The following is a 15,407-nucleotide window of genomic DNA, read 5'->3' as shown; positions in this document are numbered from 1 at the left end:
AAGAATGGAAGACGGACCTGGCTAAACTCTACTGTGAATTTGAGAAAGCAATTCTGTTCATTAAGCCATTTGTGAAACAGTTGGATCTCCGCGGGTGTGCCTCGCCATACCAGAAAGATGTCGTCTATGTATCTCTTCCATAGCACCACCTGATGGAAGAAGGGGTTGCTATGGTTGAGAACATGGTTTTGTTCAAACAAATGAACGTACAGGTTGGCGAGGCTGGGGGCAAAAACACACCCCATGGATGTCCCAGAGATCTGTAAGAAAATTTGATCCTCAAATTTAAAGAAATTCTCCATCATTGCCAACCTGGCACCCTCCATGATGAAGTTCACAGGAGTGATACTCTCCAGATCACGTGAATCAAGGAGTAGTCTGATGGCCTCCAGAGTCTCGTCCTGTGGTATGCAGGTGTATAGAGATTCAACATCAAAACTGACCAGGAGGTCAGTCGTGACGTTGAATTCTACTACTGGAAGAAGTCTGAGGACATCCGCCGTATCCTGCAGATACGTCGGCATCTCCTTGACGAGAGACCTCAGAAAAAAGTCCACAAAAGTGGACAGGGGTTCCAGCAAGGAAACGATACCTGAAATAATCGGGCGACCCGGTGGAGGTCTTATTGTCTTATGGATTTTTGGCAGACAATAGAAGCCAGGCATGACCGGGTTAGCTGTTACCAAATACCTAGCTTCTTGAGATGAGATCCAACCTTCGACGCTCCCTTCATCCACCAAGATTTTTATCTCTGAAAGGAGTCTCGGGGTAGGGTCACTGGACAACAGCCGATTAAATCTGGTATCGTTCAATTGTCTTAAACACTCATTGCGATAAGTGACCGTGTCCATGAGTGCCGTAGCTCCCCCTTTATCTGCCGGTTTTATAGTAATCGATTGATCTTTAGCCAGATTTTTAAGAGCATTCCTTTCTCTAGTTGAGAGGTTCAGGAAACACCAATGATCGGTGTCATACAGGGCCATGATGTTGTGTGTGACTGCTTGTTCAAAAGTTGCCACCTGGGAGGGGACTTGATGTATGAGGGGGGTAAATGTCGATTTTGGACGTAACCCTGTGTTAACCAAACTGTGATCCTGTGTCGTGATGCCTTCCTCCTTGTTCATAAAGAAAAAGTGGAGGCGCACTTTCCTAAAAAACTTCTCAAGCTCACACCTTGTATCGAAGGGGTCACCTTTGTTTGTAGGAACAAAGCCTAATCTCTTCTCTAACACCTCCTGTTCGTCTGGTGTCAAGATCCGTGAGCTGAGGTTGACGGTTAGGTTCCGGTCGTGCCCGTGCTGGTTGACTGCTGGGCTACCCTCCTGCTCCGTGTGTTGGGGAACGTGGAGTCTGTCTCCCAATTAATGGTCTGTTGTCCTCTTCTTCTGCCGCAATTGTGGCCTCGGCCCTGTCCTAAAAAAGACGGGTCTTGAAAAAACTGGGGATGTGGTGGATACGGATGCATCTGTTGTGGAAAAGGTTGTGGTTGATACCCCCATGGTCCCGGTGGCCACCATTGTCCTTGGTTCTGATAGTAAACTTGCATCCCTCTTCTCTTATTGAATCTGCGCTGATAACTACTCCCTCTAGTCTGTGAGGTGGCTGTGTTTGAGGTGTCAGAGTTACTGGAGTCAGAATCAGATCCTGAAGTGGAATAGAAAGACCCATAACGTTTCCCCCTGTTATTGTATTCTGGTGTCACGTAGCTATTGCTGGTATATGGATACATTTTAACCAATGAAAAACTAGACAAATCCTTCTTGAATTTAACGCCAGGCCATGGATTAGGATTCCTGATCTTTATGTCGATCTAGACCCCATCTGGTTACATTTATTTTATGTGACTCTCTCTGGGCACTGCACTACACGACAAGAGTTTGGGGTTTATCACTAAGACCCTATCCCTTTCTTCATTATGTGTATAGACTACTCTGTACCAGATGACAGCACATGCATTTAACTCCAGCCTGTTTGGTCATAATGGCAATATCTCAGCAAACAACTAAGGTATATTTTGTAATGTTCAGAATTGATAAACAGTAATTTGGGCATGATAGCACTTGGTGTTTACAATGTCCATATTTTATCTATACAATAGAGCGGGACCTCATTTTCCCGAGCGGTTGCCGGGTGAGGTGAGGCATACTCCCACATAAAGCTGGGTGAGTACATTATCTTATCTATGATGTCAAAGAAACGGACATGAAATTAAAAATGTTAATAATTTCATATACAGAGTCATTTGATTTTCTGTGTAGAAGAGAAGAGATAATCTCTGCCAGTGTGCCACCTGTACAGTGTCTTTTGAGATTATAGGCACATGTACATGTAACTATGTTTTGTGTATTCTTTCTTTTCTTTTCTCTTCTTCTTTTTCCTCTTTATCTAGGAAAGGAAACCATATTCCAATCCACCAGTGTACATTGGGGCTCCAAGCTCTGGTAGGATGGTATCAAACTATTGAATACACTGTATCACTATTGTAACACACCATTAGATATGAGTTTCATATTTTGTTAATTATTCACATTGATGTATATTGCAGTAGCAAATCCACCTTAAGAGTCCTGACGAAAGCCGGATAGTGTCCATATGGCTGAAACATGTTGACCTCTCTGCACAGCGCCACTGGATAGTTATAATTTCAAACTATTAGGCGTTATATATTTTTAATCTTGACACTTGGACAATACCTATTAAACTTATTTTTTGTCCTAGTAGTTATTTTTAATCTCACTTACACTTATGCACTGCTCACCATCAGTATTACATTTCAAGAAACACCTTGGCTAGAGCTTACTTTTGGTATCCATTGCCGCACCATCACTTGATGGATTGGGCAGGCATTTTGGATTTATCACCAATTCCCACATGATGATGCTCCACCAGAAGGGTGGGCTGATGGGTTTTTCTCAACCAGGTGTTACTTGAATGGTTGCTGTATGATTCCTGTATTTTTCTGTATTCCTGTATTGTGCACAGGGCACATATTTATTGGTGACCAGGCATCTCTTATTCTGTTTTTGGACCTAGAGTTGCAGCCACAAGGTCCCCCCATGGTTGGGACATAAAGCCAGACAGAGATGCCAAAAAGAGGTGAAGAAGATTAAACCTAAACAGTTTCTAGTAGCGCACATTGTTTTCTATAACTTGCTGGCATACCCTAAGAAGTGCTGATTGGTTATCCTAGAAACAGCTGAGTCAATAGTTTGGCAATAATGAAAATATTTAGTTACAGTTGTAATATTAATTCAGAGAGAACGCTAAAATAAACATAATATTTGCATAACATGATATATTATTTATCACCATGTCAAACAATGCCAAAGAGTGGTACCATGTAAGGGTGCTCTGTATGAAATTTGCCTTACGGTGGGCCCAACAATGGAGGTCCTCCCTGTGCTTGCACAGCTTCTCCCACCGGGTGAGGATTCCCAGTGCAGTGCATAGGGATATCCCACCAGATTTGGGCCCGCTCTGTATTTCTCAGATGCATATCAGGTCCACCATAAATCTGAGGGGGTTAGGCAATTATCCCATCTCTCATGATACCCAATTCTGCCCCTTCGAGTCCCTCAGCCATGTTGGAGGCACGACGGTGGCAAGGAGCAGCAGGATGAAGGAGGATTCTGTTTGAAGTAGAGGATGGCTCAAAATGAAAACAAGGCTGATTTTTTCTTACTGAGTGTAGTTTCCTGTTTATTTGCGGTTGGCAGGGAGCTTTGCCATCGGGTGCGGTGTCACCAGACCTTTTGTGGAGGAGAATCCCTGCACATGGTGCAGAGGCTCCACATGCATGAGGGAGATGCTGTACATGTAGTACAACACCCACAGATGTGAAAGAGCAATACAATCTTAGCAGAAATGGTTTCTGGACCTAAAATATGTGTCTTTATATATGATTTCATAATGTTTGTCCTATACCATGAGTGTAGTACGTGAAATAGGTTGGTTAGATGTTGTTCTGGATAAGTGTTACAATGTCTGGGAACATATAGAGACAACTTTGTTCCACTTGAGCGTAGAATGTTAGTTGGAAACTTTATGCAAATTAAACAGAGTTTTCTGAGGATGGTATGTTTCTATAACCTTTTATACATCCATTATTCATCATTGACGAGAGGCTGTCCAACCACATTGATGTAGAAACAAAATTAGCAGCTCAAGAGTATAATGATTTGATATGCTGACCCTGCACCTGCAGACACTGACCTCTGTTCTAGGTCCTAAAATGGGTCCCTAGATGTGGCCGTAGTTCAGGGTCAACATCTATATACATGCCCTGTCATATGGCGATGTTGTGCAACACACAACAGGCTACAACAATCTTGCATATAACATTTGGGGAGAACCCCAGTACCACCCATGTATATTCAAGACATCTGAATCGCAACTTATGGATTCCAAAAATGTGCTTAGTAATGTCATGTGTACATATGCATGTCAGGGTTTGATACATTACAGCGCCTGCATCGAGCCATCCTAAGTGGACTACAGTACATAGAAGGCCTCTGGGACGAAGTCTGTATCCTTTTTATACCACGTAACAACGCAGCCGCGTTGTACATGATTCTTCCTGGTACCGACGCCGGTGCGCCGGCTCTGATTGCTGCCATCCCCCGAAGCTCCACTTTGTTTTCCGTGACCCAGTGGGAAGATGGGTCCTGCGTATTTTCCGGAGGCTCAGAGGAGCCGATAAACCCTCGCTTCTTCTGAGGTTAAGAAGACGCAGTTCTTTATTGTTCCTTCTCATTCCGCCAGCGGCTGTGGCGGACTGTTTCATTTGTTTTCACTCGGCTGAGTGAGAACGTTTCCTCGCTTGTTCGCGGCTGCGGTGGGTTCCGCCTCCAGTGGTTTTCAGGCGGTGAGGATTTCCAGAACTTTTCGCGTTTAAGATGCTGTGCCTTGGACCTTGTGCGGCTGCACTCTCACCGAGGAATTCCAATCCTGGTATAGTACTGGGGAGTGTCTTGCTGTGTGTTTCTGTTTGAGGAGAACTACCAAGTGTGAACTCTTGTGTTATGGTTTTGATCTCTGGGTGAAGTTCGAGGATTTTCTGGACGCTCTGGAATATTTGTTTGTTCTCTTGCATACCTCAGAGTACTTTCTTTTAATCTTCCTCTTGGAAGGTCTGCTCCTGCAAACTCTTTTGAACTCCTGCACTTCTGACAGCTTGCTGATATGTTTTTGTTTTGCCTTTTCTTTTGGGAGAGATTAGGGTGTGGAGTGAGTATGAATGGTATTACAACTACATTATGATATATATATTGAATGACATCTTGGTTCAGGATTAATGTCTGTATATTGAATTTTCTAGGTGGTAGTTCCAGTAAGAGAGGTATCTTTCAGGATCGCTAGAAACACTACTCAGGGAGAGATTTATCAAGGTATGTTGTGGACTCTAGCGAGATCATAATGAGTAGATAGGATTTATGTACAGTATTAATGTTATGCTTTTTTGTTACAGGTACTCCCTTTCCACTGCTGACCCCTCCTTTCCCATCCCTCACTTGATCGCCTCTATATTCTGTGTATTGATATTAGTCAGAGTGTGGGGGAAGTCAGGAGGTGGACCCCTATTGAGCATCACCCCGATCCTGAGGAGCAAGGTGGACGTTACAATGCATGCCCTATTGTATCTCGGCTGAGATACTGTGGTTGGACATCTGTAGGCTGTAAGGAGATGAAGAGAGAAAGCATAACTGGCAATATCTTGAAAAAAAGATATTTTTTTAATAAAGGGACAGCTTTTATAATCGTACTACATCATGCCTATCTACATGCAGTGCGAGCCAGGGTAATGTGTGGGTTTTGAATTGTAGTGATTAAAGATTATGTTTAATATGCCACCCAGATACAAAATTAGACTCAGTGTGAAATGTTATTATTTATCAATAAGCCACATCATCAAAATCACCAGCAAGAAAACAACATGCAAATATGACTGTCAGAAAATGACTGTTGTGTGCGCTCTTCAGTTCATAAAATCTCCTGCTACATTAATTTATTATTAACAAAATGCTATTTAATTACTTTATATTAAATTTTAGATTTTTATTAAAGATTTGATTATAACTATAGCTCTTTTACTATTTAAACTAATTTAATGTATTTAACGTTATTTCCTATGGGTTTTTATTTTAAGTCCTTACCTCCACTGATTTCTCTGGGAGAGTGTTGAAGTATTAGTCTTTAAAATGTGTGGTGTTGCACTTTCTTCGATTCTGAGCTGCAGTACATTACTACCATTTTGGGTCAGTTTTTGGTTCCAGTCATTTTAGAAGTGCAATTGGTGTATAGCAATGGGCTCACTCTATTGTGGCTGGGCAAATGTCCCTCCCTAATCTGCCCTTTGATCCTTCCTTAACGCCTCCTTGCTCCTCCCTTTCCACCCCACCCCACCCCAGACCTGCAAGTAGGATGCTACCGTAGCCTATTCAGTCGCAATCCTATAATTCCTTATTCCAAAAAGGAGCCAAGAGGGAAAAGAAAAGGGATCAAGGTTGCCCCCGCAATCCTATACTTAACATTGGAAGCATGCATTCTGAACGGAATGCATGTTGGCATCGTTAAGTACAGAGGTGCAGTTCATCCCTGCACCCCATGGCAGGCTGCCCCAAGGTGCCTGCCACCGGGTGAGAGGATCAACATTCGGTGGCCTTGCACCCATGGGGGCCCTGCTGGGGGCCCCTAAAGACAGTTTCCCAATGCCTTTCTCTGTCGGAAAGGCCGGCACAGAAAGGCAGTGGGAAACTGCCAGCATACTCCCTCGGACGGAAAGAGCCTCTCGGGGGAGTACTGAAGCGTTTCCGGATGGTAGACAGACTCTTCAAGCCCATCGGAAGCTATCCGGAAAATGGAGCTGTATTGCTTTCCGACGGAGCCCATCGGAATTGATCAGCCAGAAATTAATCCGAACTGGCATGTCCGACGCGGTTAGGATGGCTCCGACTGAGAGACCGAGCCATTACTAACCCCATCAGAATCGGCCTCAAAGTATTAAGTATTATCCATTTTCCAGCCATTTCCCCTGTCCCTCCTCTATTTACTACTCAAATGCACACTTACATATGTAGAGACTTCACAGTTGGGGCAGAGATCTCTGTACAGAAAAAGATAGGATAGAATGTGGCGGAAGCTCCGCACACGTTTGTGCATGGCATTTAGTAGTACGATTTGTAGTACTACAAAATATACTCCAACATGCAGTTTGCAAATTGGCCTGAAATGTTTTGTAACAGCACACCTTACACTCAGAACACAATGAGAAGAGTGTTAAGTGCTTAGCTCAGTGAAAAAAAACTCATGGTGAGAATGACCGTGAAATGGAGGTGAGAAAGGTTAAGTGAGAGAAGTGGAAAGGGAGAGTAGTGGAGGAATAATATTGATGTCTAGAGAGACAAGGAAAGCAAATGTTGTGAAAGGAAAGAAAGAAGTGGAGATTAGGGTGAGACGGGACCCAGAGAAAGAACTGGAAGAAAGTGCTACCATGTCAAAAAGAAATTACCTGACTTTCCCGGTCATGCTTGTAGCTGTAGTTTTGCCAGGATTCAGTGAAGGAGAGGAAGGAGAATAGGGGAGAAATAAAGTAAACTGTAGAAAAGTAAAGAGAAATGAATACAAAAAAGGAAGGAAAACATGAAACAAAAACTAAGAATGAAGAACTGGAAGAGGATAGACAAAATGTACAGAAGTCAGAATGGAGGGAAGCAGAGGTAGATCTGACAGTCGTGCTCGCATGTTGCGCCAGCTCATACAGGTTAGTTTAGGACGTACGGGCATATTATCAAGAAAAGGCGTTAAAATTATCGCCGCTTTAGCGGCGGAAAACTGCCGCTAAAGTGGCGATAATGGGCTTGATAATATGGCCTTGCGAATTCCCATGAATATGGGTTTCTATAGGAATTCTCAACGGCATATTAGCAAGCCCATTATCACCGCTTTAGCGGCAGTTTCCTGCCGCTAAAGCGGCGATCATTTTAACGCCCTTCTTGAAAATATGCCCCTTGGTTTTCTGTCCTACCACTTCCACAGTTCAGAGCCACCAGTATTTGTAGGTTTCTGGCCTTATACTGGAAAGCCCACAAATACTTTTTTTTTTTTTTTTTTTACCTCATATTTGCGAGAGAGTAGATAACAAGGGTATTTGAGAGATTTGACGGTCCTTCCAGGATGTGTGCCTTCATTACTCCATATGGTTGTCGATTCCCAGCTATCAATTGGAACCAGTCAACGTACTCCGTTATACCTTTATCCTACACAATAATTCCAGCGTTCCTGAGATGAGCTAGCTATATAGCTACTCGGCAGATTACCGATCTTGCCTGGAAATTATTGTCTCCGCTTTAATCATTGGTAAACAAAAAGAAAAAAGAGAAAAAAAAAAGAAAGAAAAGAGAAAAAAGAAAGGAAAAGGAACAAAAGGAGAGAAAGAGCGAAGATGTGCATGGTAAGTGAAGGAGAAAAAGACAAAGGAATCTTGGTCATCAACTAGAGGTAATAAAATTTTCCCATATCTCCCAGAACTGCGATCTTTTAGTGCGTTTCCCTTTCCTATCTAGTCTAGATACTTTAATAGCGGAATTTAGCCAGTCCTCATGTGTCGGTGCTACTGGTTTTACCCAATTTATGCAGATCTCTCTTCGTGCTAATAGTATCAAGACAAAGATTAGGCTTTCTTGAAGTTTACTTAACCTTAGGGCATCTGTTTGGATCCCAAAAATAATTAAAGACGTATTTACAGTTATTGATGTTCCCAATACCGCCGATAGGGTCTTACCAATCTCTTGCCAGTAACACAAGAGGGCCGGACATCGATGGAACATGTGAATGTCATCCGCCTTATCTTCACCACATTTACTGCATGTTTTTTCTGCTGCACCTTTAAACTTCGATAATCTTTTTGGCGTCCAGTACGCTCTATGGATTGAGAGCAGATGATTTCTTTTTAAAGCTGCCGATTTCACACATGCCCAGCATTTTTCCGAAGATTTTTTCCAAATCACATTCAAGTCAATATCTTCATTAGGGAATTCTTTTCTCCAGATTTTTTCTGATATTAATAAATTTTCAACTCCAGCCTCAATTAGCGCCCAATACCATTTTGATACTTATTTTTTTATTGTGGATTCCTTTACCATCTCTTCCTCAAAATTACCCTTATTTGTTGCTTCTTTTGGTATGGTCTTAGCCCAGCTAATTAATTGATAATATTTAAATTTCGAAACCTTCCCTTCTGTTATTGTGTGTAGATGTTCCCAAGATATTAGGGTGTTTTCAAATAAAAGTTGGCCCCATTTTTCAAATCCTAGTTGTCTGATTGGTCTTGCTAATGCATCTTTTAAACACTCCGGTGTCCCAGGTGAGTCCCATATTGGGGCCATATTGCTATAGTATGGGATCTTCACTACGTTTCTAATCTGAGTCCACAATTTGACCGCATTATTTAAAATCTTTAGTTTTACTTTCTTGAAAAATTTTGGATGGCCAAATTTGAAAAGAAAATAGTCTTCTCCATTTGTAAGATGTTGTAGGAAGTTTGGGTATACACAGTGTTTACTTAGCAACATTCTGAAATTTTTAAACTGAAAAGCTCTATAATATTCAAACACATCTGGGCTTGCTATGCCGCCTTGTTCCTTTCTTTTCCTAAGTTTGTTCCAAGCAATTCTTATGCTTTTCTCCGACCAAATGAAGCTGGATATTTCTCCTTGTATTTTTTTAAGGGCTGCTTTTTTAAACTCCAACGGAATGGCATTAAACAGATATGTAAATTTAGGGATGATTGTCATTTTGACTGCGTTTGATTTGCCCAAAAAGTTTAAAGGTAGACCGGACCAGATTTTAAATAGTCTTCTCATTTCTTTTACTACTATATTTAAATTTAGTTGTGGTATTTTCTCCAGATCTTTGGTTAGCGTAATTCCTAGATATTTTATTTTTTCCTTTGAGAAGGCTGGCTTTGAAGTGCTGTTCCAACTCATTGCCTCTGTCTTGCTATTATTTATCAAATATCCTGAGACGAAAGCCCACAAATACTTGCGTTTCCAAAAGTGAGGATTAAGTGGCACTGAGGTAAAAGAAACTAAATGCAAATACTTTTTAGATGGTGTTTCCAACATCAACTATTGAATTGTTGGAATGTCTATAATAGGCCGTAAAACAGCTTTTGGCGCCACAATGGCATGTTTTAAATTAAAAAAATTACAAATACAGTGCAACAAAGTGCAGGATATCAAAGTAAATGATGTTACTGTTATGTATAGCTCACTACAATATATTACAATATAGAATTGCCTAATGTATTATAATATTACATAACAGGCCATTCATTACCTAGCTGGTATAAAATAACTTGATATAACATAGGATTGTTTTTGGTTTAGGGCCATTTTTCTGGAAATTACCTGCATCCAAATGCTTCACCGAATGTTGCCAACTTTCTAACAGCGCTTTTATTCTGTACGTGAAAAACCGGGCACTTGCCAGCGCGCTGTCAGTGACTTTTTTCCCAGTGGTGCAAGCCAGCAAGGCAAGGGCGTGCCACGAATCTTTCTTCACCGCATGCCGATGGTTTATTTCTGATATTGGAAGACATCCATGTGGGCAGACGGAGATTAGGAACAAGGCGCAGGAATGCACTCGAGTAAAGTAATTAACGACTTTCCTTTGGACTTCACTTGCTACAAAAACAAACAGCGCGAAGATTGCTGCTTTTAAATCACGAGCCATCATTATGAGTAACCCTGGGCGTCCGATTCGGCTACGCCCACGGAGTAGGCGTAGTGTTGCCTTCTACGCATTTTGTGTAGACAGCGTAGCCGGCAACACTACGCCCACTCCGTGTGCGTAGCCGAGTCTGCCGCCACCCGCCTCCCTCCCGGCCTACCCTAGATACATTATTTAAGCAACTACACTGAATAAAACAATTTTAAAGCACTTACCTTGTCCGGGGCTCGTCCGGGGCTCCCTCTTTGAATAGCGTCCTTTCCTGGAAACAAATGCGCATGCGCGGGCGGCCGCGCATGCGCATTTCTCAGGAGAAATGCGCATGCGCGGCCGCCCGCGCATGCGCATTTGTTTCCAGGAAAGGACGCTATTCAAAGAGGGAGCCTCGGACGAGCCGCGGACAAGGTAAGTGCTTTAAAATTGTTTTATTCAGTGTAGTTGCTTAAATAATGCATGTTGGGGAGAGCGGGAGGGAGGTGCGTAGTGGGGCTACGCGGAGTGCGGGAGTGGGCGTAGCTTCTCGCCCACTCCGCGTAGCTCCGCGAAGCCCCACTACGCCCACTACGCCCAGGGTTAATTATGAGCCATTATTGTAGCAGACTTCTGTTCCAGTCCATCGACGCGCGCGGTTATGACAGATATCGGCATCTGTTGGCGCAGTAAATAAATCAGGGATACGTGCCGAACCCTAAATGCGCCTGAGATTGTTTGACTCTGCTCCTAAATTGTGGGTTCCTCACTTGATAAGTGGTCATTAACTAATAAGCGAATCAATCTCTTTGTTTAATGAAGGGCATATGCTTTCAAAAGTGATTGAACAAAACTACTGGGGCCCTTATTACATGTATAGGTGGCATTGCAGCGGAAAGTATCAGAATCACGTGGAAACAGCATTACCGCCAATTTCTGAAATTCGCCAGGGTAATGGGGAATAACACCATGAATCGGAGCTTACATATCGATTCTTGCATGTTTTCCTCTCCTGCTGCATGCATTTAGTGTTCACATTTCACTGTTTTATTCCTGGTGAAAAATAAACGTAGGAAGTTTACTTGTTCCTGCACACCTCATAAGGCCTTTTATGGACGGTGATGGAGGCTTGTGTCTGCAAATATTTGTTTACAACTTAGACATGATGCAGCAGAGCAGCATGACGCCCCAGAACGTAAGCGGTAAATTATAAGAAAGTGCGAGCAAGCCACAGGTACTCAAAGAAGAATGTGAATCAGAGACTTAGTGGAACTTTCACGAGTTCTGAAGTTTAGTAGTCTCATGGGAGACCAACAGCAGTCCAGGGAGGAAGCAGCAGTCTCGAAACTAATGCATTAGACACCAGGGGTCTCATTTATGAGACATGACGCATCGCTGCGTGAAAGCAGCGATGCGTCACTTCTCAGTGCACACTCCTTGCGACATACCTGATGGGTCATATTTACTGTGTGACGCATCATGTCGCAAGGAGTTACAGATACGTCAGTATTTCTGACGTGTCTGTATGGCGCAAAAGTGACGCATTGCTGGAGTGTGTCACAAAAGTGACGCAACTCCAGCAATGCATCCCGCATCCTTTCACATGGGGCAAGCCTCATGTGAAAGGGACTGCGTCAGTCTTACGCCTGCTGTGAGGCAGGCGTAAGATTTTGACGCAACGGCGTCCTAGAAGTGGCGCAGTGAAATCACATAGATCTCAGAGCGTCACTTCTACGAGGCTTTTTGCGGGGGAACGCCCCCCTGCATACAATATACCTGACGCAGGTATAATGTAGCGCAGGGGTTTACAAAGTGACGCATCTGCTTAGATGCGTCACTTTGTAAATAGTGCGCAATAGGAGGTATGTTTTACGCCGCCGATGCGTCACAAAAGTGACGCATCGGAAGCGCAAAATTGATGCAAGGCCTCATAAATGAGACCCCATGGGCCTCATTTATGACGCTGTGCGTCACTTTTACGCCGCTGGTGCGTCACTTTTTGTGACGCACTAGCAGAGTGAAAAAATTTACCTTGTTGCACCATATTTACAAAGGGAAGCATCTAGGTAGATGCGTCACTTTGTAAACCCCTGCACTACATTTTAGCTGCGCCAGGTAAAATGTATGGGATCCCTGATCAAATATCGATAACAAAAACACCGAACTACAAAAACATCGCCGCAAAAATATCGTACACACAAATATCGTCACCATATACTTAAACAAGGATTTACACAAATATCTATATTTTATTATCGACTACAAAAATATAATTTTAAATTATATAGACTGCAAACATATCGACTACAAAATTATCGACAATTCTTTAAATAATATGAAGCACTACAATAATATCGACAACCCTATTATCGACATACATACAGCCTATTAACGAATACAAAAAATATCGACATTTTTAACATTAAATACACACTGCTCTCAACAACATAACAATTTAATTAATTATAACTTTTAAATAAATACTAAATAAACATATATAAATATAGTATATATTTAAAATACGTATACATTTATTATTAATACACCAATAAATATAAACATACTCAATAATTCAAATATACTCAATTAAAATATTTATTAACACACATTACACATATAAACATTATTTAAATTAAAAACCATAAGTATACATTTAAATATAAAAGACATACAAAACATATTTAATTATATACTACTACTAAATAGCAAATAAAACACCCTCATTAAAAAAAACGGACACCAAATTCAAAGAAAACTTCTCAACCAATACATTTTAAAAAAATCTCCATCAACCAATCAAAATGCTGAAGTACTTAACTAACTACTATAAAAACAGATTATACAACAACACAAGTAAGTAAATTCCCATGTTATGTACTATACTATTAAAAACTCATTAAACTTAGCTAAGCTCCCTAAAATATATAAATGCTCTCTTTTATTTAAAACAAAACTTCCTATCAGCAACAGCGAAAATGAATAAATGTAGAAAAAAAATGTCCAACCTTATCAATGCATACATAGAAATGTAACAAAGAAATAAAGATGTTGCTAAATAAAGGTTAAAATGAAATTACATTGTCTAAGCTGTAAATAAATACAAATATAATACACAACTAATACAAATACTTATTATTTCAGCTTCAACAAACTTCATCTACCAAACTACAACTACACAGACAAAAGCTCCTACAAAAAGTAGTAAGTATACTCACAGTTTAAATAAATAATAAAAAAAGACAAATAACTAAGTATCAAACAAGATTATTAAATACAACTATTTTCTACCACAACTACAGGAATTACAACAGTGAAACTCCAATAAAAAGAAATAAAGACATCAGGAAAAAAGAAAAAACAACATTGTAAGTATAATTTTTAAATTACTAATTAAAAATCCAAATTGAAATAAAGTTATTGCATATTTACTAAAAACACATATATATGTCTTCACAGATATACCCTAGAAATGGCAGAAGGAGCTACTTTTATAACATCTCAAAAAGGAAAATTAATGCTCAGCTACATGGGTTATACCTACACCCAAGAAAAAGTAAAAGATAACAAAACACATTGGAAATGTAGCAAATACTATTCAACTGCATGCTATGGTAGAGCTACAACTGTAGATAACAATGTTGTAAATGTACGAGAGCATAACCACCCACCCAATGTGACCGAAGTAGAGGTAAGGGAAGCATTAGAAACACTTAGAGAAGCAAGTACAGGCTCCCAACAAACAAGCACTGCAATTTTGAAAAATGTATTGACCAAAAGTACCAGAACACGTAACAGGACAGTTACCCTCAATCCCCAACTTGAAACGATTAATAGCTAAAACTAAAAGATCATCTGATCCAACTCCACCTCCACCCCAAAATTTTCAAGAAATTAAAATATATCCTGAAGATACTATTACCCATAAAGAAGACAAATTATTGATGTATGATAACGAAAGCCATGATAAACGAATTCTACTTTTTGCAACAAATAATAACTTTCAAAAACCTAAAAATTGTGAAACATGGATGATGGACGGAACTTTTAAAGTGTGTCCAAAACCTTTTTATCAACTTTATACCATTCATGGTGAATACCAGGAAAGTAATATCCCCTTAAATTATACATTGCTGCCAAATAAAACAAACTCAATCTACATAGAAATATTAACAACAATCAAAGAATTAACAGATAATTACCATCCACAAAGAATTATTATAGACTTTGAAATAGCTATGATACAAGCTATACTAAAAATATACCCACACACTGCCATACAAGGGTGTTATTATCACTACAATTAAAGTATATGGAGACACTTACAAAAATCTACCTTAAGTATAGACTACTCTACAAACAGCAACTTTGCTTACCAGATCAAAAAATTAATAGCACTAGCATACGTCCCAACAGAAGTGGCAAATTATTACAATTTATTAATTGACAGTCCTTTCTACCGCACTAATGAAAAAAAATGAACTCCCTTGTTCGACTATTTCGAAGACACCTGGTTAGGAAGATTACATCGTTCCGGTCACCGCAGACAACCTAAATTCCAAATTCCCTGGTGGAATGTCTACGCTAGCACTATAGCACAAAAAGCCAAAACAAATAACGCGGTAGAAGGATGGCCTAATGCCTTCCAAGCCACAATAGGAAGAGGACAACCAACACTTCACAAACTCATCGAATGCATCAAAAAAGAACAA

The sequence above is a fragment of the Lissotriton helveticus genome, chromosome 1_2 (assembly GCF_964261635.1).
Source record: "Lissotriton helveticus chromosome 1_2, aLisHel1.1, whole genome shotgun sequence".
Classification (NCBI taxonomy): domain Eukaryota; kingdom Metazoa; phylum Chordata; class Amphibia; order Caudata; family Salamandridae; genus Lissotriton; species Lissotriton helveticus.
The sequence above is the reverse complement of the archived record's forward strand: the minus strand, read 5'-3'. Positions refer to the sequence as shown.